At 37.8% G+C, this 10,044-nt stretch overlaps 1 long non-coding RNA gene across 1 annotated transcript in view; it reads left to right on the top strand.

Annotated features, from left to right (window-relative positions):
• LOC140514527 (uncharacterized) overlaps positions 1-7,954 on the top strand; it is a 154,288-nt gene extending 146,334 nt beyond the window's left edge. Inside the window, exon 2 of the long non-coding RNA XR_011970711.1 lies at positions 7,738-7,954. This is a non-coding gene — a long non-coding RNA (uncharacterized lncRNA). The remainder of the gene's footprint in view (positions 1-7,737) is intronic.
• The last annotated feature ends 2,090 nt before the right edge of the window (positions 7,955-10,044 follow it).

Below are 10,044 nucleotides of genomic sequence, written 5' to 3'. Positions count from 1 at the left end.
TTGCTACATCACAGAAAAAGAAAAACTTCCTAGCGTAGCAACGAGCAAGCCCATCTCTAAATCTAAGATCATAGGACCCTGACCTGATCACTTACAAAGCAAATAGATCATGTGCATAACATTGATCCTTACTGAAGTAGAATCTGCTTTGTTATTCATTCTCAATCATTTTCATTACACTACATTTAACATGATAGAAGCCATCAGTTTTTGTATATTTTGATCTCATGCGATGTACAGCAGCAGTTCATTTATTCATTAACTTTAAAAAAAAAATTCTTAACTTTAAACCCTCTTGGATTATGCCCTTAGTACCTCATGCCATCACTTTGTGTTTAAAACTTTAATCGTTGGCTCTTGCTTTTTTCCTTAGTTAACTGTATCTGTCTCACTACAACTGTAGCCACAGACTGAGGGGAATGGAACCCACAGAATGAGCTATAAAAGCAGGAAGGCTCTTTTACCGAATCGCTCAGCCATCCAAGACACAGTAGGAACTGCTAGGTCAGCTCCAGGGGAGAGAAAGAGATCTGGAAAAAAGGGGATGATGATAGAGCTGTGTGAAGCAGCTCCCGGATAGATTAATGAGCAGGGATGCATGAAAACCAGATTGGGATTGTGGGTCACATAAAATGATTTCTGTAAAGTGCATCACCTGAGAATCACACAATATACTATCCTCCTCTGAAATGATCCCTATGACAGATATAATTAGGTTTCCAAAGGAGGGACAAGCTGCCAGGTGGTTAAGTCACCTCTACAGCTGCAAAGAAAATGTACATAGAATCTCTGCTACCTCTTCCGAATTTCATTCCATTGCATGTGGTGCATGAATGGAGTTCTCTCATTCATTGCAGCCAGCAAAAATGAACTGAATAAAGCTTATGCTTGCATTTTGACACCCATATCAAACTGAAAACACCTCAATCAACTGTTGGATTGATTTGGCATAATTATTGATACACTTTGCAGGATTGAAGAGTGAGGATTCAGGGCTTACATACTACACTTGAAATGAACACAACTTATCAAATAGTTTTCTGACATGTGTGACTCTTAGTATCATTTTGGAAGTGAAATAACCTGTCAGATTTTTAAAATATGTTAACAACTGGATTGTTAAATGTCAGGGACATAAAAAAGGACGGGGCTTGGTTTGAGATCTTGAAGTGAATTCATTGACTGGAAATCCACAAGGTACAAAAATCTCCTTTGATATACAGACTCTCTAAAAAAAAAATCCAATCCCAGAGGGTCAGAATACTCATAGGATCATTGAATAAATGGATTCACTTCAATTTAATATAAGCCTAGTTTCCACTTTGTGAAACACACTGTGCTTAAGCCTTAAATCTAAAGCTAAAAAAATGACTTAATCACTGCCTTCAAGAAGTTTACAATCTAGTAAAGTAGGACTCAGGAAAAATAATTACAAGAGGTCACTAGAATAGGATGGATGTGAAAGACAAATTTAGAGAAGAATTGCTAACTAGTCATATTTAGTAGAAAGATGATTGGACTTTATGTAGGATGACTTGGGTTCCAGTCCCCTCACTTCAATTTATTAGCCACAAAGGAATGGACAGATCACGTAAACTCTTTGTGCCTCATTTTCCTCATCTGTAAAATAGAAACAATAGTATTTTAACTACCTTCTTCCTGGAGTTGATGCAACTCCAAAGTGTCTGATAAATATGAACTATTTGCTCACTCCAATAAACGAACCATTTAGTTACACTTGAGAAGACCGGTTTTCCCTTCTTTCCCTTAAGAAGTATTCATAGCAATAACCATATAATAAAAATACAACACAAATACAAAAAGATTAATTTCTCTACAACTAGATATATTTTCAGATATGCAGATTTCTTTTTCTCTTTTTCTTGTTCTATGTGGTGAAAGCACCTACGACTAGGGTTCATACCACCTTTCTCTGAGGAGCCTAACACATGGTCATGCTAAGCCAGATATCAATAAACTCTTTACCCTGAACTGGGGCACAGTAGTATCTTTAAGGCCCACTTGAAATCTTAGATACTGGTAGAGAATAATGATTATAATGTGTAAAAAACGCACATCGAGAGAGAAACTTTATAATATTTTTTTTTTTTTGCTTTCACCCATCCTGTGAGGTAAGTAGGGGATTGGGAGAGGAAGGAAAAAAAATAGAAGAAGAAAAGAGAGAGCAAGGGAAATAGAGAAAGCGACAGAAAGAAAAGAAGTCCATATGGTATTGAATGCTAGAGTGCCACCAGCAACTATCTGTGTCACAGGCTGCCTCCTCCTGCACTAGGCTTTTCCAGCCTTGCAAATAGTCATTTGCCCAGAGTAAGAAATGCCATATGTATATGCCGAGTGAATGAAAAAGAATGCAATTTCCCTTATTTTATTCTATCTACATGCTTCAGTGGGGAGGAACTGTGGTTTATAGGTTAGAAAATTTGAATTCCTTTTCATAAGGCTGTGGTTTCATGTCTGGACCGATGTAAGTACAGCAAAGTAGAAGTCACATGGGCCCAGAGTGGTCAGTGACCTGCTTTCTTGCATTTGGGTAATCATTTTAAGTTTCCTGATATATCATTTCTCTATCTGCAACACTGATGTAATAATAAATGCTGCATGTTCTTAAGTGGATGTAAAGAACTTAGAGCTTATTGAAGGAAAGAGATGAACTAAAACATGGAATTGCTGTGTACATCTTTACAGCTATAAATAGGGATTCGTCGTCTTCCTATAACTGGTTGGAAGAGCCCCAGTTCTCAGAACTATGGCTAGGTGAATTCAAAGGGAAAAACAAACAAGATGATTCTTATCCAAATTTAGTGATCCAAATAAATTAGTATCTTTCAAAATCAAGATTGTGATTTACATATGGAGATCTTTTGTTGCTGTTTAATCTTATCCAATTTATCCTGAGCCCATGGACCATACCGTTTAAGGGGTTTTCTTGGCAAAAATACTGGATTGGGACAAACAGAGGTTAAGTGACTTGCTCAGTGTCACACGTCTGAGACGAGATTTGAACTCAGGTCTTCCTGACTAGGTCCAGCACTCTATCCACTGAATTGCTGCCTCCTATGCAGATCTTTACCAGAGTAAAAAGGTAATCAAGAAATTATATAGTTCTCTTATGTGTAACCAAGTGCTTCCTTGAAATATCATTTGAAGAAGGAAAAGACAGAGAAAAATTTGGAATATGTCCCAGTTCTCTTCATTCAATTTTCAGGGCCAGATATTTGTTTATCACCTTCTTATAACAACTCCTTATACACTGTTGTTGTAGTTGTTCTCCATAATCCTTATCTTCCCCTTGTCTTGCTCCTTCTCCTTTTCCACTTGTTTTTCTTCTCTCTTTCCTTCTCCTCCTCTCCTCCTCCCTCTTCTCTTTCACATTCTCTTCTTTTTCCTCTCTTTTTTCTCTTCTCTTCCTTTGTTCTCCTCCCTGCTTCTCCTCCTATTCCTCCTCCTTCCCAAGCACTAATTGGTTTGATCCAAAAAGACGATAGATGACATGTATGTAGCATTTGAGGGTTGCAAGTCACTTTACATATATTATCGCATTTGATCTTAACTGTATAACAACCCTGTGAGAAAGTAACCCATTGAATATCAATCTCATTTGGTGCCTGATCTTGAAAATTTCCAAAATGGAAACAAACTTCTCCCTCAAATAAATAGCTGCTAATGTTGTCCTTTGTCTTCGAGGAATAGACAATGCCATAACGATCCATGTATTTAGAAGTGCTAGATCAACCTGAGCTATAGGACACTGTAGGGGGCCAGGAAGAAAACATGAATTGGTTGCTTCCCTTTGACTTAATCTAGTGGTATCCCAGATTCTTGATAGCATTCTAAGCTACCCTGTCACGTGTGATTTTTTTTTTTTTTTTAATGACTGGCCAGCCTGGTTAACACTATTTCCACATTGTGCATCCCTATCTATAGAAAAGGAAGAAGCTTTTCATTGAAACTCCATAGAGAATTGCTTCCTCCCTCGCAGGTGGTGCTATAAACAGGGAAGAGGATTAGTGCTGCTGTCTTGGGCAGCCCCCTTTCCCCAGTTCCCCTCCTCCTCACTTCATTGACAAAGGAGTTAGAAAATGAGAAGACCAAGAGACTTGGGAGTGGGTGGGGGAAGGAAGGAGGGAAGGGAAAGATGGAACGGGACAGTGTCAGCAGGGGAGGAGAAACAATACTGAGGAAAATAGGACAAGGGGAGATTACGACAGAGACAAGAAGGGGCAAAAATAAACCAATAACAACTCCATCTTCTTCAGTTTCCGTATAGTGTCTTTGCTTTGTTTTTTTAAGTGATAAGTATGAAGAGGTATGATTAGTTTTAGACATCAAGCAATGGCTCAGGAAAATGGAAGAAAGAGAGGGGAAAATAACCCTTCTCATAGCTAACCCTACTTCTTTATTTTGGTACAGCGCCCTAGGAAAGGATTTTGACTCAGTGGCCTTGCTTTTTGTAATCTTTTCCTACATAAATATTAACTGCATTTGGCTTTTTGGGTGTCAAACAATTAACAAATTAGTTGTTCACTAAGGGTATCCATCTAGGTTTTATAATACTACCCCCCTAATTTTAGAATATTATATGCAAGGGGAAAAATTGCCTTCTTTTTTCATGTACTCATTGAAAACCCTTTTTCTTAATGCTAGGCTCTGGAACTCCAGTGGCATTTAGTTCTGTCATCAGAGTCTCAGCTCTCTGAATGGAATTTTGAACATTACAAAGACCACACATTCATATGGCAAAAATGATCACTTTTTTTCATACAATAAATATACCCTGACTTTGAAGCTCACCATACCTTTATTATATGTAGCCTTTATTGAAAAGGGTGGGGGGGGTTCAGTTCAATGAATTACACTTATTTCAGATACGAAAAGAAAATGAGAAACTTCATCTCAGGTTTTAGAGCTTTTGTGCACAATATTTACATGAACAAAAAAGACCCTCATCATCATGGTTTTACATGTAGGAATTGTTGGGTTGAGATCACATTTCTCAGAAGTAAAACAAATAGTTCATTTAGTAATTCAGCCCATACACGTGCTATTATGAAAAAGGAAATCTACATCCAAGAGACTTGAGTTATTAAGGATTGCATAGAATTCTCACCTTTCATTGTACCTATCTGATGTGATGTATTTCCAAATCTCTGTCTCTGTCTCTCTGTCTCTGTCTCTCTCTTTCACACACACACACACACACACACACACACACACACACACACACACTTGTCTCCTTGCATAGAGTTTCAGAAAGGTTAAGATTCTGTGTTACTGGCACATCCTTGTTGAGTAACTTGCCAAGGGGCTGTTATTACTCATGACTTTGACTGATGAACTTAAGGTTTTTTGGAGCAGAAGGCAAGAGTTTTTCCTTTCTCCTTTCATTCAATATCTTCAAGACTTGCTGGTTGGCAATACACACTCTATCATAGCTATACCTAAGAGGGGGTTCACTGCATCCTCCAAGAGTGATACACCACCCATTATCAGTAGCTAGGGGGTACTCAAGATCAGTGTTGCATCCATTTGGTACATACATCTTGTCCTATATCTCAGAGTGATCCAGCACTTCCAAAATGATGGTTTATCATGACATTGCACATTCCTTGATGATGGAAGACCACATTGGTAGCTGTCTTTCTAAAGGAGAAGCTTATTTGCATTTTGGAAAATTTCAAGAAAATAAGGAAAATAAGGCAGATAATCTGAACTCATTACACAATGGTCTTGGTCATAGCTATTATTGAGAGAGTAGCTAAATGTCACTGAAAAAGCTGAATCATCTCTCAGCCTCACATCACATATGGAAAACTAGTACATAGGAAAAATAGATCTTATAGCACAAAGTTTTCTCTTTTGACTCATATGATTATTAAAAAAAAAAAAGTTTGACAGTTAAGTTCGTTAAGTTCATATACTTCCATTACTGTCTCCCAAGAGTAGGTACTCCCTTACTAGACAAGTTGTTAGGCTCTTTACCTGCTGTAACACTCATGCTGAAACCTAATTATATAAATACAGAGCTGCAACAAATTGCTTTCTAATATTATGATAAGTTCACAGTTTCTTTATCCCTTCCAAACAGAAACCTACAGTATGTATTACACAGTCCTGAAACATCCTGAGAGAATTTTGTGGTTCTATTTAAAATTTTATTTTGAAGTTCCAGAACTAAAACTCAATTTTCATCTGTTTTAGAGAACAGCAATCCTCTTACCATAAAGTATGCAATCATCTGTCAGTTTTGAACTGTTAACGTCAATTCAGTTGATGTGGATGGAATATTTAAGGAACTTATAAAGGCTCATTCACTATACCTTTGGGGGGGATTAGTCCACAGTGGGGTTTTGGTCTTTTGCCACTAAAATGAAGAAAGTAGATCCATTTGATAAAAACTTATTTCCTCATCCAGCTCCTCGCAAGTCTTCAAATTCAGCTGAGATTTGCTGTGCACTGCTGCAGAAAAGCTGTTTTTTATGGGTGTATATTATTTCCCTGTGGTTAGTTTATTTCTTGCTACTTTTACAATCAGTCACTGCTTGGGTGAAAGCTCTAAGGCTTAATCCATTAAGAGCCATTCAGACCAAAACAAACAAACAAAGCCTTAACCACTTCAGGGACAACAGGGCAGAGCAAACAGTCAGCCTCCTTAGGAAATCCCAGCAATTTTAGGATCAATAGCTTTTCTCTGGGCTCCTGAGTGATGAAAGCTAGGAACTCTCTGCTGTCGGCTTTTTTTTTTCTTCTAAATAAAACAAAACACTAAAGTTTCTGGAAAAGCATGCTTGCAAATTTGATAAGTTTAGCTTAGTAAGACCCATGTAGTCCAGAGGGCTGACTTAAGTACTATCACTAGTCACAATGAAAACAAACTAATTCAAACATCACTTCGGCCTGAAAATTATACCTCCCCCAGTCCTTAATCTACAGTGTTAAAAATACCTTTCAACATCTTTCCCTCTTCTTGGAGGTTTGTGATTATTTTTTTCTAATTAATATAAATGGGCTTCTTAATGTATTATGGGGGATGGGGATTACAAATGTTTCTGTGAAAAAAATACCCATATAATGTCTTTTTATATGGAGAGCTTCAGGGCAGGCTTAAAGACCACTTAATCCAGTTGGCCAGTTTGAGTAATTAAATCAACAAATACATTTATATATGAAAGTAGCAAAAATAAACATTTTTTTCCCTCTCACAAGATTAAAAGGCTGTTCATTTGCTTTTTAGAACTATTCTATTGTATATTGTCCTTTGTGTAAAAAAGCATTAGCTTCTTTTAGACAGTCTAGCGGCTTAAATAATACTCCCGCTTTCCAGAATATGTTTTATGGAGTAAATCTACTGTCATTCTATAGACTTTAAAAAAATGCCTCCTACATCTTTTGTATTCATTATATTATCCTTTTCAGTTTCTCTCAACTATTTTAAAATACAGTGACTCCTATATCTATAGTGCGATTTTTTTTCTTTTTAAAATTTTGCATCCACGCTTGTACTTAATTATAAACTCAGTAGCGAAATAGGAGGATTATTTATTATTTATCCTGAAATGTCAGCTGGTTAGCATTTTACCCACAAATTATCTGAAGGCATTAAATTATATACCTTCATAGGTAGTCAACAGACACTGTGGGAATTGCCTGCAATGTTTGCAACCTAATTTGTTTACTGAATATTGTCTCCTCTTTCACAATTTTGTTTTTCCTTTGCAGATTTTGTGGAAGAAACACACTTAACCAGGGGAAGGATCCCCTAAAAGAGAGGAATCTAGTCTTCAAAGGAAAGCATCCGTACTAAGACAAAAATAGCCCGCCCCCGTAGAAATTTGCTATTATCAAATAAGGTTGACCACCAAAATTGTTGCAGAGCAAAGGAATAAATGACATGGCAGGACCATTAAAATGCATGATTTTACACTGTGTCAGGAAAGCTGTTCCATGGAGTCTGGATTCATTAAGGTGCTCCCTGCATAAATGAGTTGCCAACAGGGGATGTGGGTGGCTGTAATGGCAGCATGTAGGTTTGTATAGAAAACAAGTATGGCACTGTGAAAAATTCTTTTGTCACACTCCCCCCACCCCTCAGTAGATACCTGTATGGATGGGTTGGGAGGAATTATCACGCAGTCTTTTTTTTTTTTTTTTTTAATGGATAAAAATACAACATCCCTTGGAAGCAAAGGTGAGTTTCAAAATCCCCTCAAGGAAGATGGGAAGAGGGAGGAATGAAATCACCTCGCGTATATGCAGCCTAACCAAGTGACAGACACGTAGACAACTCTGATGCTGCCAGAATTAACACTATGTGCAGCCCACCAGTAAGCTATTTGTTACTGCTACAAGAATATCCTCCACAACTTGGCATCAGGGCCCCTGGGTAGCCAACTGTGCCTGCACGGCACAAGAAGTGCTATCCTCTAATGGGCTAGGAACGAACCAAGGTTTTCCTTATTATTTCAAAATGTGTGATTGTATGAAAAACATAGCTTTTTTGTCATGATAAACACAGAAAGATACGGGGAATTAGGTTCGATTAAAAAAAAAAAAACAAGGGAGGGGGATAATGTGAGGAATTGAGGAAAATGTGCCTCTGAAGGTTGCTTCTTTCTTTATTTTTTTTTGGTGGTACCCTATGTTTTGAAGATTGAAGGATGATTACTCTCTGCATCTGGTACTCCATGGCACAGTGACATGCGATGTTTCATGGAAATAATGAATTTGTAGGTGCAATAATGATTTGGGGAAATTTGTTGGTAGCAGATCTTCTCTATCTGTTTTGTTTTAGACTTCACACATCACGTTTTGGGATGCTGCTTAAAAATCACATCCCTGAATATAAGCTCTAATTCCTACATCCCTTGCAATATTGTTGGGAAGAATATATAGTAAGATAAGGTAGGATCTGGCTAAAAACTGCCGAAGAGAGACCATTGGTTCTCCACCGTAAATACAGGCTGACCTAATAATCATTATAAAAAGTGCAGCAAAGGACAGCAGCCAAGGACATAGGAGAAATATATGTGATAAATAATCAAGGCCAATTAACTGGCATCTTACTTTGCAGTTAATGCCACATTAATTAAAAAAAAAAGTAGTGGGCATGGAAAATGGTTCTTTTGTGTGTCTATACAGTCCTGAACACTCAAAAATCCAGCTTAACATACCCCCACTTTGGTTCTCTCTGCAGTCAAAACCTACAGGAGAATTAGCAGAGAATTAACACTTTGGGGTGGTGCCTTTTGGGGGGCCTGGAGATAGGGTATGATTAAAAGGGAGAGAGGAGGAAATGACACTAAGGTGTCCCTAGTTTATTTTTGCTTTTCTACGATCAACCCAGGATTCTCTAGGCAGATTTCACTTTGGTGCAAAATGGCATGGGATTTTACTCCCAATCCTAGAGTTTACTAGAAGCAATAATCTCTATTACCTCTCGCCTGAGTTCCCCAGAACCCACTTGGACTATGTGCTCAATAGGGGCTCCAGAAATTGCTTTTCAGTGCCAGGCTGATTTATGCTTTGCTGGGATGGTGTTTGTACTCCACTAAGAGCTCAATAATAGTGATAACAAGAATAATGCATGGTATTTTAACATGCAGCATTTAGGAAATTTCGGTCCCATAGAAAACACAGCAGAAGGTCGTGAAATGGTCAGGCAGTGCCAGAACCAAATTCCCTCATGGATAATATTCTTCCAAATTGAGATAGAAGAAAAAGTGTTTTTCTTCTTTCTTGGATAATCCAGTGAAGTGGACAGTAGTTCTGGGAGCAAAGGATGTAATCTTCAGGTATACTGTGGCCCAGTAGAAAGGATGTTGAGTCCTGGAGCAAAAGTGTTGTTTGAATAATTAAAGGTTAAGTAGTAAGGATAGGGTGAATTGGTAGGGCTCAAGAATTGTGTCCTCTGAGGTAAAACAAATGAAGGAAGTGGAAAAGGAAAAAAAAAAAGCTTGACAGAAAAGAGAGTGATGGAGAGGAAAAAGAGGGACAGAGAGGGACACAAAATGCTTTGGAGACCTGAAC

This window comes from Notamacropus eugenii, chromosome 7 (genome assembly GCF_028372415.1).
Source record: "Notamacropus eugenii isolate mMacEug1 chromosome 7, mMacEug1.pri_v2, whole genome shotgun sequence".
In the NCBI taxonomy this organism is placed as follows: domain Eukaryota; kingdom Metazoa; phylum Chordata; class Mammalia; order Diprotodontia; family Macropodidae; genus Notamacropus; species Notamacropus eugenii.
The sequence above is the reverse complement of the archived record's forward strand: the minus strand, read 5'-3'. Positions and strand labels throughout refer to the sequence as shown.